The following is an 18,439-nucleotide window of genomic DNA, read 5'->3' as shown; positions in this document are numbered from 1 at the left end:
TGTAAGCCTTGGAAGGATTTCTCTGATAAAGGATTTGGCATCTGACCCTTCTATTTTTTACGGAAAGCCAAAGAAACTGACATTGTCTCGACGGCTTCTGTCTTCCAAGTCTACTATTTTGCTCCTGATATAGAAAAGGTCCGAGTCTCGGTCTGTTATAGCCTTGAGGCAGTTTTCTACTGTTGCTACTCATGCAGTTAGACCATCCGTATGACTCTGGAATCCAGCAATATGTTTACAAATAGATGTGGCTTCAGTCACAAGAGTTGAGATGGACATTTCCTTACCCTCCAGACGACGGCCTACAGCAGAAATTTCCTGGAGAATACGCTCCATAGTAGAGTCAGATCACGATGACCTAATAGAGTTAGGATGGTTTGGTGTTGAGGGAGTAGTACCTCTAACATCTGAAGTAGAACGACCCTGGCTTAGAGCTTCAGAAAAGAGTAGTTGTTTTGCAGGTTTTCCATTTGTTTTAGCCGAAGGCATGTTCAATTTCTCTGCATTAATCTTTTCGTATAAAACTGTTGTACTTTGCAGGTGTCGTCTGTGCATTAATCAATAGACATAAATACACATGGAGCGAGCCAGATATACTGTTCAAGAGCAGTAGATAGCAATGTTATTTTATACTTTCGAGAGAAAGCTCAAGTCCATATTTTTTTGCCGATTCTATGTTTTAGAGAATCCTAAAGGTACTCTCTGTATCTTCTAATATATTTAGCATAAAAGTAAGCTAGTGCGATACATGGGGGAAAGTATTTATGTCAAAAAGTGCAATTTTCCTGAATGGAAAGACCATCACTGTTCATTAGCGTAGTACCAGTAACGGTAATTTATTGGTCGTGTTACAAAAGTTCAGTACGGCAGTGCAGATCCAGCACGTCCTGTCAAGGCGAAGTTTAAGACTCCCAGCTCTATCATCTGGAGTAGCTTAAGCCATTGTATATAGTGTAGTAAGCAGTTCATATATTCCGCACATGTTCCTCAGAACTGGCAGGAGCGCATATCACCTCGCTGTCACCTCTCTGTCACTACTCTGTTGCAAAAGACAGGAACTCATCTCAAGACCGTCAACAACGGCAGAACAGGAGGCCGAATTTTACTTCAAAGGACTCACGTAAGTCATCTCACTGGCACTGTTCCCGCGTCTTGTGAGGAGGTCTTCCGTCCATCATCAGAGCTCGCTCACTCCTGAATTGTAACTCACAACTGGGGCCGTTGTTCGACGGAGATGTTGTCGCCTCACCCTCGGTCTCTCCGCTGATCAGAGACCAGGTTTAGAACTGCTATTGAGTCATCGAAGAGCTCTTGCTGCTGCCTGGGGCCCCTCACAGCACCGAGCTCCGGATTCAAACGGCCATCTTCTCGCATGGCCAGACCACGCCCACTTCCTCATTTCTAAATCAGATGGGTGAATTGTGGCAGTGTGGAAGCCTCTCTAGTCTATTGCAGGCCTCTCACTCCTCAAAACTCAAATCTATGCTTTATCTAAGCAGGTGACAATGTCCATACCTCGACCAATATGGCCTGCAGAATATTTATGAGGATTTTCGCAGGCCTCCTGGAATATATGTTACGCTATGCTTTATTTAGAAAGCGCAAGGTGTGACAAATGTTTTTAGCACCGGAGAGCACATAATGATAAAAGCTAAAAAAAAAAAGCTTAAAGAAGAAAGAACATACCTAGTGCTAAGAAAGGTTTTAGCATTTGCCTGTTTTCCAGCCTTAAATTGGACAAAGTAGGATTGAGCAGTCTGGAGACTTGGGTATCTGATCACAGGTTTCATCCAATTAGACCCCCAAGTTATGAACTACTTTAGCTGTAAAAGGGAGAAAAAGTTTAGGCAACCAGGAAACCCACCATTTTCCTTTGACATCTAGTTCCGGTAGGATCTCGATTTTGGCAGAGTCCAGTCACAGAAAGATGGTAGACATGTACTGCCGCAATAGTCAGTACTTTGGACAAAGAGGTTCCCACTCCAAACCCAGTTGGAGTCTACCAGGATCGTGAGGAAGCCCAAACATAGGCTGGGTGTGTTCTGCATGGTAATATATACAAGTGCGTTGCTGTTGGAGTAGCGAGACAAGGGGAGGAGATAAAGAGTGAAAAGTAAAGACAATAGAATAGCCTCTTGTGGTATGCCATAAGATAGACATTGCATATTAGAACAAAAGGAGGATCTGCCCGTTAGGACGTTTTTAATCCACTGAAGATACTGCCCCCTAAAGCTGGCTGTTTGTAGAGTGTTGAACAAGATATCCTGATTGACGGTATCACTGTATATTCTCTATTACTAGGAACACTTTGCTCTGCTACGCCATCGCAGTATGTTTAACAGTTTTATGAAAAGGTATCAACATGATCTCAACTGAGACCATATGGAAGAGTGAGCATTTCAATGGCCATTATACACATTACACTTTTTCTCGACCTCAAATCTCACCCTGGAATGCTTCCAAGCCTCCAGTGACCCCCTCAAAAAAGGTGGTAATTAAACAATGTGTGGAACTTCCACGAGTCAAGTACAATAACCTGCCTGGCTCTATCGGTTTACTCTGAAGAGTTATGTTGGCTCAGACGTCGGCACTTCACTGCCAGAGAATGCAGTTAATGGATCCTAATTTAGCAATTCTTTTCCTGAAAGATGGTAGAATGTGAATTGACTGATTAGATATCATTAAGTAAATTCAAGTATCTAATAAGTCAAACTAGAGGACTAGGGCAGAGAAACATTGAATGGGCTCGTACAGGCTATAGTTCATTTTCCTGTCATTGTTAATGTGTAGCAAGTACAACCTCCATCATTGACGGATTTAAAACACCTCTGAAATGCACATTTTTGGCAAGCCTTTTTAAAATAATTAGGCTCGTGTAATATAGGAGTTCAATGCATTTCTATTTTTCAGTGTATGCAGAGATTACATTTATCAGTTCTTTGTGCTGCAGGCAAGGCTAAGGCAGGTTTAACATCTTGGTTCAAAGTCACCCTGGATTGTACCATCATTCCACTCCTCTCTGATAGCCTTTTAATTCAGGGCTTCTTAACTACATATCAAATGGCATGAGTATTGTCCTAATTCATTTTCATAATGGTTACTTTGATTCAGACCATATTGCCAATCTTCAAGAAATGTCAGATTTTGTATCTTATGAAAGACCTCATAGAGACCATATCCCCTTGTGCCTTGAATTATGCATCCCCAGGAGGGGGGTGGCCCGAGTATCCTGACCTCTCAGTCCCTGGAAACTTAGGCCCGATTCGGATGGCACACCCTGTCGGAAACGGGACCGACCGACTAGCCTTCGGCGGTCCCGCCATAGGGATTACTATGCGACTACCTGCAAGGCAGTTGCACCAAGTATTCTTTGCATTGCTGCGGGTGCTGCTGGCTGCAGCACCCACCACAATGCAAAAATGCATCCTGTACATATCCCTGCATATCCACCATTCGGTGCCTGCCACATGGTGCCGGGATATATAAGGGGCACCATAGGTGCCTACCAGTGCCCACATCGGAGGGCTAGACAAGAAGGGGGGCCACTACCGGGTGCCAAACTCCATTTCCGCCTGCCTGTTCATTGCGGGTTAATCGTCATGAACAGGCGGGTGGAAAGGGACATCATAATCCCTACGGCGGTGTCTGGTAGGCACTGCCACCATTTTTGGGAATACAGCCCCCTCTGCTGCGCCGGCAGGGTCAAGAAGCCAGTCAGATGCATGGCTGTCGGTCTTTCCGACCGCCACCCATCCAAGTGCCATTGAAATATGGAGGGCGAATATGATGGGTCTGATGGCGATGGGACCACCACCAAAGGGCTGTCGATGGTGGTCGCACCGTCATCCTAATTGGGTCCTAAGACGCAAGGGTAGGGAGTGGTAAGCAGAAATGTGGATATGACCACCCTCCTAGAAACAATAGGTTCTAACCACCTCCCTGTGGTACTTGCATGTCTTAAGTCTCCTGAGGGCTTTCATGCAGTGTCCACTCATTTTGTTGAATAAGGCCACAACGCATCTGCATGAGGCCTTAAAGGCTAAACCAAGGGATAACCACAGAGTGCTTAAATGCAGACATGATAGGAAAGGATTGCACAAAGGATTAGGCAGAAGGAACTGCAAAATGAGTCCTGAGGAGAGTAGGTGACGACTTGCAGACTGAAAGACACCAGAGCCTTTTGAACTGCTGTAGGAAATATCAAATCTGTGGGGGTAAAACCGAACACTGTTATCACCACTATTAGTCAGGAGGCCTAGGTTGAACATTTAAAAAAATGTATGGCTCCTCTAGAAATGTTGGGGTTGTTGAGGAGGAGGTGGAATTTTCCTTGTCAGTGGATTTCTGTGTCGGGGAAGTAAGAGAGTCAATTAATAAAAGCCTATGCAAGAGGGCTCCAAGTCAGGATGGAGTGCCAATGGACTTATATAAATCTGCCCCGGATCTCTGGATCCCTTTGCTATGCAATTGTTTTAATGTCCTGAGCAAGACAGGTCTACTTGAATCTTGGCATTCAGGCATTATTGTCCCTCTTTTTAAAAATGGAAACTCCCAATCTCAAGAACGCTACCACCCTAGATTGACACTGGACACCGCTGTCAAGCTGCTGGGCGGACTGGTTTTGGAAACCGGTATTCTGTCCGAAGAGCAGTACGGATTCCATGAGGGGCTTGGCACAATGGAGCAGTGTCTTTATTTGTACCTACTGATTTAGTAAATACACCATCGACAAGCAGGGCTCCATTTGCCTGGTCTTCATGGATCTGTCCTGCACCTTTGACAGTGTGGTAAGGTCCAAACTCTGGGAGATATTGATTGGCATAGGGATCAATGGTGACCTGGCCCAGTTATTAGAGCCCTCTACTACGACCTCACGGGAGTGGCAGCTTTTTCACAATCCTGAAACTTTGTTCAAGCAAGTTATGGTCCTGGTAAAATCTCTGTAAAAACAAAAAGACACAACCTTAGAGAAGAGAACGAGTACTCCAAAATTACTGTCAGAGAGCATACCCCCCTAGGCAATACTCCAGGCATGGCACTATATCTGGAGTGGATAGACGGCTCTTGGGAGAGAATGTTACTCATGAGCTTTCGCCTAGGTTTTGTGAGATGGCACCTGGGTTTCCCACTGGGGCAGTTTGTGTGTCTAGAATTGTGATGTGCCCATGCGATGAAGCTTCACCACAAAGCTTGTAACATTTATCCTTTTTTTGTACATTTTATCAGGATTTTAGAAAGATGTATTTAATTCCCATTATTAGGAAACAAGGCTTTCGAACTTCTTTGACAGCCTTGGATTATCTTCAAATGTTGGAGCCTCTAAGAACTGTGTCAACATATGCTCCGTTTTAAGATGTGCTGTTAATAGGAGCAACTCAATGCTGTATTAATTTTCTTTAATTCTTTTTGTACTAGAATAACTATTAAGCTCTGACAGCTATGATGTGTTGTTATTTATTTCCTCCTTAATGAGTTGGCTCTTACATTTTATTTGGCTATCGGGGGATGGGTTCATCAAGTGGAGTGATCCCTCTGTATATGCAAATTGTTCGTAACATCCTGTTGTTTTAAACTTTGAATTGTTTTTTTGCATGGTAGTCCTTAATGTATGCACTTTTATTGTTATCGAGACTGTCTATTGTTTATAACCACGTGATGTACTTTTATTCTGCTGTACCTTTCTGGCTAAGTTTGTGGTCGAAATCTAGGTTTTAAACGAAACTAAACATTTATAAGAAAAACAAATTGTAATTTTATTATTTTGATTGATTACATGAGGGAACATTTCTACTATGGAAACTCTGGCCACTTACACTAACGTTTGGTGCTGAATGTTCATCACAAAAGCGACACAAATTGGCGCACATTGGTAGTTTCAAATATACTTTCCAGCACAGCAAAAATAAAGTAAAAGGGTAAATGAAAAAGAATAATTAGTGGATGGATGCATGGTTGGCCCACATGCCTATAAGTCGTGATGAACGTACCCGCCCCATTCACAAGCTGGTGCTAATAGCCACCAGCACCATTTTACCTGCGATAGCAGCCGCAAAAAAACATTGCCACAGAGGACCCCGCAACTATCGCTAATGAGATGCAGAGTAGGCATTCCCGTGCCAAAACCGTGGCAACACCACTCCCCAACATTCTCTACAACTTCTCAACGGCCAGCCTGATCGGCGATAAGAACACAAATCACGCGATAAGGCACGTTAGCAGCAGGAATTTTGCACCTGCTCTGATTTGGTGTAAAGTCAGACCTTAGCCTGTACCAGAAAAGGGAGATCAGCCCAGAGTCGAACCTGAAGGGCACCAGATGCAATGGACCAACTGAACATGCAGCACGGACTCCCAAGAGAGCCACAACACCCACCGACACCACACCCAGGACCACCCCTTCCTGGCAACCCCGACCAAAAATATGCCACATCAGTTACACCTAAACATGTACAAAACAATCCGCCTGATGTTGCACACTCACAACTGGTGACATGCATGTGTCGTCACAGAAATTAGCATCACACATTCACTTTTGAAGCAAACAATGAAACTTTATTGAAATGATCAGACAAATGAAATGCAGACACATGGCGGCTCCCCTCGACACAACCTGTAGGTCACAGCCTGCAAGACAAAAAACATGAAGAGAGGGGGAGGGAGAGAGAGGAGAAGAGAGGAGGAGGGAGAGAGAGAAGAAGAGAGGGGAGAGAGAGAGAGAGAAGAAGAGAGGGAGAGAGAGAGAGAGAGAGAGAGAGAGAGCGAGAGTATCACCCCTGCGCACCCAGGCCACACTGCTCACCTGCTTCCACCAGTGTGTCTCCAACCACTTGCCTGTATGTTTAGCAGTACACCAGGTCACACATCTGAGTCAGAGCCGTCATCTGAAACAGAGTCCAGATACATGACTGGCACAGTACACACACTTGCACAAGGCAACATTGCCCGCCCGCCCATGCACACCCTGGCAGAAGCACCCCAGCCCCTCGGAGAATGCCCGCACGTGCACACCCGGGCCACACTGCTCACCTTGCGCCACCGGTGTGTGGGCAAAATGTCCCACCACATGCCATTGCAAGCCACAAGCCTAGGGCCCGTGGACATGGCACCCTCCACACCATGCAGCCACGCTGAGCAGACCACCAGGTCTCACGTCTGGTGCTGGGTCTTGATTACTCCATGGCATAGGACATACCAGGCCACCCGGCACCATTTCAGGCTGCAAACCCTCTCAGCTCAATGGGTGCCACTAACTCTGTGATCCTGGGAGCGAGGCCACATGGCAGTAGGCCCGCGTTATCCGCTGGCTCGGCCTACACTGCAGTTCCAGCAGAGCACAAAAATCATGAGCAGTCCAGACCACTGGGACGGGGCTTCATCACAGGCTGCACACCCGCTAAGCAGCTTCAGGTGCCAATGACTCAGTGCACCCAAAGTCACCGTCCCGTGGAGGGGTGCCTGTGCCAGCCGCAATGCACCCTGTGCCACAAACCCTGTTCAACCCCAAGCAGCGTCCTGTGGTGGGGTGCCTGTGCCGGCCTCAAGGCCTCGGGTGCCACAAACCCTGTTCAACCCCAGTCAGTGCCACATGGTGGTAGGCCCGTGTCAGCCTCAAGGCCTCGGGGGGCCACAAATCCTGTTCAACCCCAGTCAGTGCCACATGGTGGTAGGTCCGTGCCGGCCTCAAGGCCTTGGTCCATCTTTCAGTCACCACCTACAGAGGGTTATGTGACATCGTCAGCCCTTTATATTTGCAGGGTCACATGGCCTGTGATGCCTGTGCCGGATGGGTGTGGTGTGCATGCAAACCTGCCCTCAGGGAGTGGCTGTGACATGCTGACAACTAGACCAGTGACCTGCACACCACCAGCGAGTACGCCTGCGACGGGTAGCAATGAGGTCCCCCCCTCGGAGCGTTAGCGGAGTGGTCTGGCCTGTCATACGCCGGAACAGCGCAGGCCTTGCAACAATGACTCGTGGGCACTGGGTGTGGTTCAGTCCATGTCCGGACGAGGAAGTGGCTGATGTGTGTGTCCCTGTTGTGGTGTCCACGTGACCCGTTACACAAATTGCTATGTAGCACCCTCTGACTGGCATCACACAGGATGAGCATCATTGACGCAAGGGAAATCACTGTGCCTACATTCATCCACACATACTTACATGAATGATGAAATACATGACACAGCAGTGCGTCACTGGATGTTTATTGCACATCCAGTGCAGTTCTGCAGCTTGAGCGGTACAGGGCAATGCTGAGCACACCATACAATATGGGCCCATGGAGGGCCAGCCAGAGTCCATCCAGAGATGAGAAGTACTGCGGAAGAGGAAGGGTACAGTCTGCAGTCTGGTCATCGTGTCATTGGTCATCAAACAGGATGTGGCAGTCCATGTCGTTGTCCAAGTTGAGTGCATCTGAGTGAATCGGGGATCAGTGGAAGGTCATGAGGCCATGTGCGGGACCAAGCAGAAACATGCCAGGTGGCGCAAATGAATGCTACTGAGTCCTTCTGATCACAGACACCTCCACGTCCTCATCCTCGGATTTGTGCTCTGCCCCACCTGTGGGTATTGCTGTACCGGCTGAGGCACTGTGTGCCACTGACACATCGGGGGCCGTAGGAGGATTGTCGGGCGCACTGTGTGGCAGTGACACATCAGACGCCAGAGTGGTTAGGCCGCCACACTGGGAGCACTGACACACCAGGGGGCGGAGATGTGGATGGTGTGGGGCCATCAGCATTCATCATCGCCACACCTTGTGGCAGCAATACCATGATGACGATCTGCAGGGCATGGTAAATTCCAGCTATAGCCTGCTGATGTGCAGGTTTGGCTGCCATCCTTTCTACCTCCATCCGTATCCTGTCCTCCATGAGCCCCATCATGTGTGCCAGCTCATGGCTGGTATCGCTGGAGCCACTCTGAGCGGACAGGTGTTCTTCCCTCTACGTCATGACTCCAGCAATGTCAGTCAGGGCTCGTTGGATACCATGGAGTGGGGCTACACACCCAAGGATGGGGTCAAGTTTGGTAGCCATGAGCTCAAACCCCACTCGCACCTGCTCAGCTGTCTCCCTCTAGCCCTCCACCACACGGAGTTGGAAGGCCATGGGTTGTTCTTGGGGGTCTTGGGAGAGTGCCGGGCTGTGGGTGCCTCCTGCTGGGTGGTTTGGGTTGTGGCTGGGGTCTCCTCGATGTAGCTGTGCTGCCCTGATCCTGGAGGTGAGTGGCGGATGAGGTCAATGATGTCTTGGATGGTTTGAGTGTCGATGCTGGTGTTGTCCCCCTCTTCATCAATAAAGAGTGGCTGGGACTGCTATGCAGGAGCTGTTGATGGTGTCCCTGCGATGTGAAAGGGGAGATGGTTTATTACAATGTGTCCACATGTATATAGCCGCATGGTACATGTTGACATTCAGACAGCATGGCATTGTACATTGTGACAGTCTGTAGATCTGGGCGAGGACCCAGAGTCATTGTGGGTGTGCACTTTGCTCTGCTTGATTGTGCCTGTGTGCCATTGTGGCCCTCTCCACCCGTCCCCCCAGTACCTGGTGGTCACTCACCCTGTTGCGGATGTGTTGTGTCCTATCGAGCAGTGTCCGATCCCCTGACTCCGGCCACAGTCTCCACACTGATGACTGTTGACACCAGCTCCTCCATGTCATCCAACAGGAGCTGTAGCGCTGGGCCCCCACCTCCAGTCTGCATTGCTGCCTTCTGGTTGGTGAGGAGTTTCTCCTTGGTTCTCCGCTTGATATCATTCCATCACCTCTTGACCTCATCCATTGTCCTCTTGTGCTCTCCGACGGCATTCACCTTGTCCACGATGTCCCGCCATATTCCATTTTTGGTGCCCAATAACACGTAGGTGTTCCATCACCTCCGTGACTATGATCCTGTTTGCCTGCGGGCTGAACTTCGTCTTCCTCTTCTTCTTGCCCTTGCCCTTCCCTGTCCCCGAGGTTATGGGCTGGTCGACAGGGGTGCTTGTGGGGTTGCACTCGTCCTCTGCGCCTGCTCCGGCTGCCTCGATGGTGCTTGGGTGTTGGTCAGTTTGTGTTTGGGTGTTTTTTCTACTTTCATGGTGATTTTTCACACCTGCCAGGTGTGTGTTGCAGGCCTGGCGCTGCTTATCGCTGCTTCCCTCATCGTGCTTTGGCCCATCACAGGATTTTTCCCGTTGGGGTTTGTGTTTTTATCTCAGTTGAGGTGGTTTTATCGCGTACATTGGCTGCGGTTTCGGCAAACTATCGCATGCTACCACCGTGTTGTGAATTTCACGTTGTCACAGAGTTATTTTCCTGTGATAGGCTGCAATGTGGAAAGTTGCATTATGCTACTCTTGCGGTACTTATCACACGTTCTTGTGAATATACCCCTAAGTTTGTGTATTAGCTTCTTGTGAACGAGCAGATTGCTGTCAGTCACATAAAGTTAGCTTAGCCAATTACTGAAATGGGCTGATCCATTATCCCTGCTGAATGATGCAGTTGGTGGCCCAAAAATATGAATGAGAGATCAGAGCAATGGATGAATAGGGTTGGCTTAAAGCCCATCTACGTTACAAAAGGGGGTGGTGATGGACGGAGCATCCGAATCGATCAAACACTCACACCCAGTCAAAAGATCTGGGTATAATCCATCACCGTTCTTTAGCCCACTCTGCCACCCCAGTTCAGACATGGCTATATGCAAATCAGTCTGACCCTGTGCCTCATGGGAACAGTCCAGCCCGAACTGCCAAGCCATGTCTTCCCTGGACCAGAAACAAGCTTCCGATGACCGGTTTCTGGCATTCCAGCCGTCTTCAGCCCGGCTTGCTTGAATCCAGTGGCAAAGTAAGCAAGGGACTCACGTCTGAGCATACCCTGCCACACTTATGGCGGCCAAAAGCGGTAAAAAAGGGGGTGGTGATGGACGGAGCATCCGAATCAATCAAACACTCACACCCAGTCAAAAGATCTGGGTTTAATCCATCACCGTTCTTTAGCCCACTCTGCCACCCCAGTTCAGACATGGCTATATGCAAATCAGTCTTACCCTGTGCCTCATGTGAACAGTCCAGCCCGAACTGCCAAGCCATGTCTTCCTTGGACCGGAAACAAGTTTCCGAGGACCGGTTTCTGGCATTTCAGCCGTCTTCAGCCCGGCTTGCTTGAATCCAGTGGCAAAGTGAGAAAGGGACTCACGTCTGAGCATACCCTGCCACACTAATGGCGGCCAAAAGCCCATCTACGCAATCATTTTTTCTGTATCATTTTTGTAAAATCTAAAGGTCTTGGCTAACACAAGGGACAAAACAAATGTATCATGCAATGCCATATTTCTTTGCAGCATCTGAACATAACTACATCGAACTTAACACTCGAAAAACCTGGAGAGAAATAGTGGTTTGGTGGAGGAGAGAGAGCAAGTAATGAAAAATAGAATTTTAAATAGTGAATGACAACAGGTGTATAGGGTTAGCAGCGTACCAAGGAGGCTGAGTGAAAAGAGATGCACAAAAATAACAGTGAACTGAGTTTGTGTGGAAGGAATATAGTGGGCAGATAAAGACACAGGCCGTGAGTTCAGATGATAATAAAAGGGAGAAACGATTATTAATGCCAGGAGGGAATTAGGAGAACAAAGATATGGAAAGAGTAAACAGGACAGGAGAGTGCTCAGTGCTTTCCCACAAGAAAATGATAATATAAGTAAAGAAAAGCACCCAAAAATACATTTGTTGAAAACAAGCACGTTTAGTACAAAAAAGATGCAAGTCCAAACAAATGAAATACCATTTCAATTATTTAAACTAAATGTATGTCCATAAATATTTTAATAAATGCATAACTTCAATTTTGTGACAAGAATTAGAGAAATTATATACAATCTGAGCATTGGTTAATGGTTCGGATAAACATGCAGAATTTAATGTAAAGATGAGGGCTGACTCCAATCAGTATTCGTTGTTCTTTTTTGGGGAATGTATGTATTAAGCTTTTAAACACATGACAAGTCATGTAAAGCAACAAATACAGCATACAACAAAAAATAGAGCTCAGTTGCAGACAGGCACAAAGAGTACGAGAGGGGGTATTGGGCACATCATAATGAATAAAACATAAACGATAAAGCTGCAAACAAATGACACAATGATCAGAGGCATCGTATATATATATATATATATATATATGCAAAAAAGAAGGAGAGAACTCTGGGTAGGTCTCAGTTTAGGTGGAAAGCAGCTCCTGTTAGAGCACTCTCAACACCAGCGACACTCTAGATCTGCTCACCTCAAATGTCTGTTTTTCTATCAAAGTTTTTAAGCATAGGATTAGACAGTGCTATCCATGCCGAGATAGAAAATGACAAAGTCTTTCGCCATTTAAACAGCAAAGTCTTTAAGCATAGGACTAGTACAGTGCAGTCCTTGCCGAGCTGTCAAATAACAAAAGCCATTTATCACTCCAGGCACAATATTACAGCTTTGAATTGGTAAAATACCAACTCAAGCCAACCTGAAATGAATAAAAGCAACCCCTGACACAGTGTTTCGCTCTAATTAGAGCTCTTCAGAGAGGTATAGCTTTGTCCAGACACAAGGGAGCACCCAGTATTAAGTCAAAACAAAACCCTTTCAGGCATAGAGTGACGCATAAATTATGCAAAAAAGAAGGAGAGAACTCTGGGTAGGTCTCAGTTTAGGTGGAAAGCAGCTCCTGTTAGAGCACTCTCAACACCAGCGACACTCTAGATCTGCTCACCTCAAATGTCTGTTTTTCTATCAAAGTTTTTAAGCATAGGATTAGACAGTGCTATCCATGCCGAGATAGAAAATGACAAAGTCTTTCGCCATTTAAACAGCAAAGTCTTTAAGCATAGGACTAGTACAGTGCAGTCCTTGCCGAGCTGTCAAATAACAAAAGCCATTTATCACTCCAGGCACAATATTACAGCTTTGAATTGGTAAAATACCAACTCAAGCCAACCTGAAATGAATAAAAGCAACCCCTGACACAGTGTTTCGCTCTAATTAGAGCTCTTCAGAGAGGTATAGCTTTGTCCAGACACAAGGGAGCACCCAGTATTAAGTCAAAACAAAACCCTTTCAGGCATAGAGTGACGCATAAATTATGCAAAAAAGAAGGAGAGAACTCTGGGTAGGTCTCAGTTTAGGTGGAAAGCAGCTCCTGTTAGAGCACTCTCAACACCAGCGACACTCTAGATCTGCTCACCTCAAATGTCTGTTTTTCTATCAAAGTTTTTAAGCATAGGATTAGACAGTGCTATCCATGCCGAGATAGAAAATGACAAAGTCTTTCGCCATTTAAACAGCAAAGTCTTTAAGCATAGGACTAGTACAGTGCAGTCCTTGCCGAGCTGTCAAATAACAAAAGCCATTTATCACTCCAGGCACAATATTACAGCTTTGAATTGGTAAAATACCAACTCAAGCCAACCTGAAATGAATAAAAGCAACCCCTGACACAGTGTTTCGCTCTAATTAGAGCTCTTCAGAGAGGTATAGCTTTGTCCAGACACAAGGGAGCACCCAGTATTAAGTCAAAACAAAACCCTTTCAGGCATAGAGTGACGCATAAATTATGCAAAAAAGAAGGAGAGAACTCTGGGTAGGTCTCAGTTTAGGTGGAAAGCAGCTCCTGTTAGAGCACTCTCAACACCAGCGACACTCTAGATCTGCTCACCTCAAATGTCTGTTTTTCTATCAAAGTTTTTAAGCATAGGATTAGACAGTGCTATCCATGCCGAGATAGAAAATGACAAAGTGAGCAGATCTAGAGTGTCGCTGGTGTTGAGAGTGCTCTAACAGGAGCTGCTTTCCACCTAAACTGAGACCTACCCAGAGTTCTCTCCTTCTTTTTTGCATAATTTATGCGTCACTCTATGCCTGAAAGGGTTTTGTTTTGACTTAATACTGGGTGCTCCCTTGTGTCTGGACAAAGCTATACCTCTCTGAAGAGCTCTAATTAGAGCGAAACACTGTGTCAGGGGTTGCTTTTATTCATTTCAGGTTGGCTTGAGTTGGTATTTTACCAATTCAAAGCTGTAATATTGTGCCTGGAGTGATAAATGGCTTTTGTTATTTGACAGCTCGGCAAGGACTGCACTGTACTAGTCCTATGCTTAAAGACTTTGCTGTTTAAATGGCGAAAGACTTTGTCATTTTCTATCTCGGCATGGATAGCACTGTCTAATCCTATGCTTAAAAACTTTGATAGAAAAACAGACATTTGAGGTGAGCAGATCTAGAGTGTCGCTGGTGTTGAGAGTGCTCTAACAGGAGCTGCTTTCCACCTAAACTGAGACCTACCCAGAGTTCTCTCCTTCTTTTTTGCATAATTTATGCGTCACTCTATGCCTGAAAGGGTTTTGTTTTGACTTAATACTGGGTGCTCCCTTGTGTCTGGACAAAGCTATACCTCTCTGAAGAGCTCTAATTAGAGCGAAACACTGTGTCAGGGGTTGCTTTTATTCATTTCAGGTTGGCTTGAGTTGGTATTTTACCAATTCAAAGCTGTAATATTGTGCCTGGAGTGATAAATGGCTTTTGTTATTTGACAGCTCGGCAAGGACTGCACTGTACTAGTCCTATGCTTAAAGACTTTGCTGTTTAAATGGCGAAAGACTTTGTCATTTTCTATCTCGGCATGGATAGCACTGTCTAATCCTATGCTTAAAAACTTTGATAGAAAAACAGACATTTGAGGTGAGCAGATCTAGAGTGTCGCTGGTGTTGAGAGTGCTCTAACAGGAGCTGCTTTCCACCTAAACTGAGACCTACCCAGAGTTCTCTCCTTCTTTTTTGCATAATTTATGCGTCACTCTATGCCTGAAAGGGTTTTGTTTTGACTTAATACTGGGTGCTCCCTTGTGTCTGGACAAAGCTATACCTCTCTGAAGAGCTCTAATTAGAGCGAAACACTGTGTCAGGGGTTGCTTTTATTCATTTCAGGTTGGCTTGAGTTGGTATTTTACCAATTCAAAGCTGTAATATTGTGCCTGGAGTGATAAATGGCTTTTGTTATTTGACAGCTCGGCAAGGACTGCACTGTACTAGTCCTATGCTTAAAGACTTTGCTGTTTAAATGGCGAAAGACTTTGTCATTTTCTATCTCGGCATGGATAGCACTGTCTAATCCTATGCTTAAAAACTTTGATAGAAAAACAGACATTTGAGGTGAGCAGATCTAGAGTGTCGCTGGTGTTGAGAGTGCTCTAACAGGAGCTGCTTTCCACCTAAACTGAGACCTACCCAGAGTTCTCTCCTTCTTTTTTGCATAATTTATGCGTCACTCTATGCCTGAAAGGGTTTTGTTTTGACTTAATACTGGGTGCTCCCTTGTGTCTGGACAAAGCTATACCTCTCTGAAGAGCTCTAATTAGAGCGAAACACTGTGTCAGGGGTTGCTTTTATTCATTTCAGGTTGGCTTGAGTTGGTATTTTACCAATTCAAAGCTGTAATATTGTGCCTGGAGTGATAAATGGCTTTTGTTATTTGACAGCTCGGCAAGGACTGCACTGTACTAGTCCTATGCTTAAAGACTTTGCTGTTTAAATGGCGAAAGACTTTGTCATTTTCTATCTCGGCATGGATAGCACTGTCTAATCCTATGCTTAAAAACTTTGATAGAAAAACAGACATTTGAGGTGAGCAGATCTAGAGTGTCGCTGGTGTTGAGAGTGCTCTAACAGGAGCTGCTTTCCACCTAAACTGAGACCTACCCAGAGTTCTCTCCTTCTTTTTTGCATAATTTATGCGTCACTCTATGCCTGAAAGGGTTTTGTTTTGACTTAATACTGGGTGCTCCCTTGTGTCTGGACAAAGCTATACCTCTCTGAAGAGCTCTAATTAGAGCGAAACACTGTGTCAGGGGTTGCTTTTATTCATTTCAGGTTGGCTTGAGTTGGTATTTTACCAATTCAAAGCTGTAATATTGTGCCTGGAGTGATAAATGGCTTTTGTTATTTGACAGCTCGGCAAGGACTGCACTGTACTAGTCCTATGCTTAAAGACTTTGCTGTTTAAATGGCGAAAGACTTTGTCATTTTCTATCTCGGCATGGATAGCACTGTCTAATCCTATGCTTAAAAACTTTGATAGAAAAACAGACATTTGAGGTGAGCAGATCTAGAGTGTCGCTGGTGTTGAGAGTGCTCTAACAGGAGCTGCTTTCCACCTAAACTGAGACCTACCCAGAGTTCTCTCCTTCTTTTTTGCATAATTTATGCGTCACTCTATGCCTGAAAGGGTTTTGTTTTGACTTAATACTGGGTGCTCCCTTGTGTCTGGACAAAGCTATACCTCTCTGAAGAGCTCTAATTAGAGCGAAACACTGTGTCAGGGGTTGCTTTTATTCATTTCAGGTTGGCTTGAGTTGGTATTTTACCAATTCAAAGCTGTAATATTGTGCCTGGAGTGATAAATGGCTTTTGTTATTTGACAGCTCGGCAAGGACTGCACTGTACTAGTCCTATGCTTAAAGACTTTGCTGTTTAAATGGCGAAAGACTTTGTCATTTTCTATCTCGGCATGGATAGCACTGTCTAATCCTATGCTTAAAAACTTTGATAGAAAAACAGACATTTGAGGTGAGCAGATCTAGAGTGTCGCTGGTGTTGAGAGTGCTCTAACAGGAGCTGCTTTCCACCTAAACTGAGACCTACCCAGAGTTCTCTCCTTCTTTTTTGCATAATTTATGCGTCACTCTATGCCTGAAAGGGTTTTGTTTTGACTTAATACTGGGTGCTCCCTTGTGTCTGGACAAAGCTATACCTCTCTGAAGAGCTCTAATTAGAGCGAAACACTGTGTCAGGGGTTGCTTTTATTCATTTCAGGTTGGCTTGAGTTGGTATTTTACCAATTCAAAGCTGTAATATTGTGCCTGGAGTGATAAATGGCTTTTGTTATTTGACAGCTCGGCAAGGACTGCACTGTACTAGTCCTATGCTTAAAGACTTTGCTGTTTAAATGGCGAAAGACTTTGTCATTTTCTATCTCGGCATGGATAGCACTGTCTAATCCTATGCTTAAAAACTTTGATAGAAAAACAGACATTTGAGGTGAGCAGATCTAGAGTGTCGCTGGTGTTGAGAGTGCTCTAACAGGAGCTGCTTTCCACCTAAACTGAGACCTACCCAGAGTTCTCTCCTTCTTTTTTGCATAATTTATGCGTCACTCTATGCCTGAAAGGGTTTTGTTTTGATATATATATATATATATATATATATATATATATATATATATATATATATATATATATATATATATATATATATATATATATATATATATATATATATATATATATATATATATATATATATATATATATATATATATATATATATATATATATATATATATATATATATATATATATATAGCTCGTTGGTGGACAGGCACGTGCAATCAACATAATCCATGGCAAGGGAGAAAAAAAGGGCAATACAATGCACGGAAGAGGTACATCAGTTAGTCCTCAGTGCCAGGTTCTACAGTGAGTAAATAATCCCTAAAGAGTTGCCAGAAAGCTTTAGGTCTAGATGTAGGAGGCTGCAGTTGAGCATAGTCCCCGCTGACCCTGTTGCAGTATGTAATACTTCTCAGCCAGCTCGAGGTGGAGGGGAGCAGTCCTTGCTGCAGAGCATTACGATTTCTCGTTTGCCAAGCAGGAGCACCAGTGATGCAAATCGACATTCAGAGTTAGGAACATCCTCAGTGTACCCTAAAAGTGCAATGAGGAGATCAGATGTGACTTCTACATCAATCATAGTGGAGAGAAGAGAAAATACAGAGGTCCTATAAAGATTAATATTGGAGCATGTCCAAGCCAGATGTGCAAAACCTGCATCGAGAGAGGAGCATTTGGAACGATGGACTAGGCATGTGGAATTGAAATTTGCCATAGCAGCAGGGGTGATATAACTTTGATGTAGGAATTTAAAATGTGGTCATTTGTATTTATGGTTAATCAATATGTGACAAGTTTGAGAGCAGCAATAGGACCTTACCTTATCCGTAAATAGACAGCCCAGGTCAGGCCTCCCTAACTCAGGTCGTGGTATCCGGCTTCAAGGAAATACATGTATGGTACAGTTTAGACACCACTCTGTCCCTATCTGTGTCGGACAGAACAAGTGACAGTGGGGGGAAGTCATCAGGGGCCAGAGGGTAAAAAGGTACGCAGGAGCATAACGTGTTATGAAGTTGTCAGAGCACAAACTGGTCCATGTAGGAGGCATTTTGGAAGTGGGCATCGTCTGCATGCGTCTGGGAAGACGTTTCCCAGTATATGGGGGTCATGGCATTGAACTGTGCGCTGGACTATTCTTTTTTGTGTGAGAGGGAGCCAGGGGTTGTTAAACAGGGGTAACGCAGGGTAATAAAGTAACCCTGGGCAGACAACTACGCTATACTCGCAAAGT

Source organism: Lissotriton helveticus, chromosome 4_1 (assembly GCF_964261635.1).
Source record: "Lissotriton helveticus chromosome 4_1, aLisHel1.1, whole genome shotgun sequence".
NCBI lineage: Eukaryota > Metazoa > Chordata > Amphibia > Caudata > Salamandridae > Lissotriton > Lissotriton helveticus.
This window is presented reverse-complemented; position numbering follows the sequence as displayed.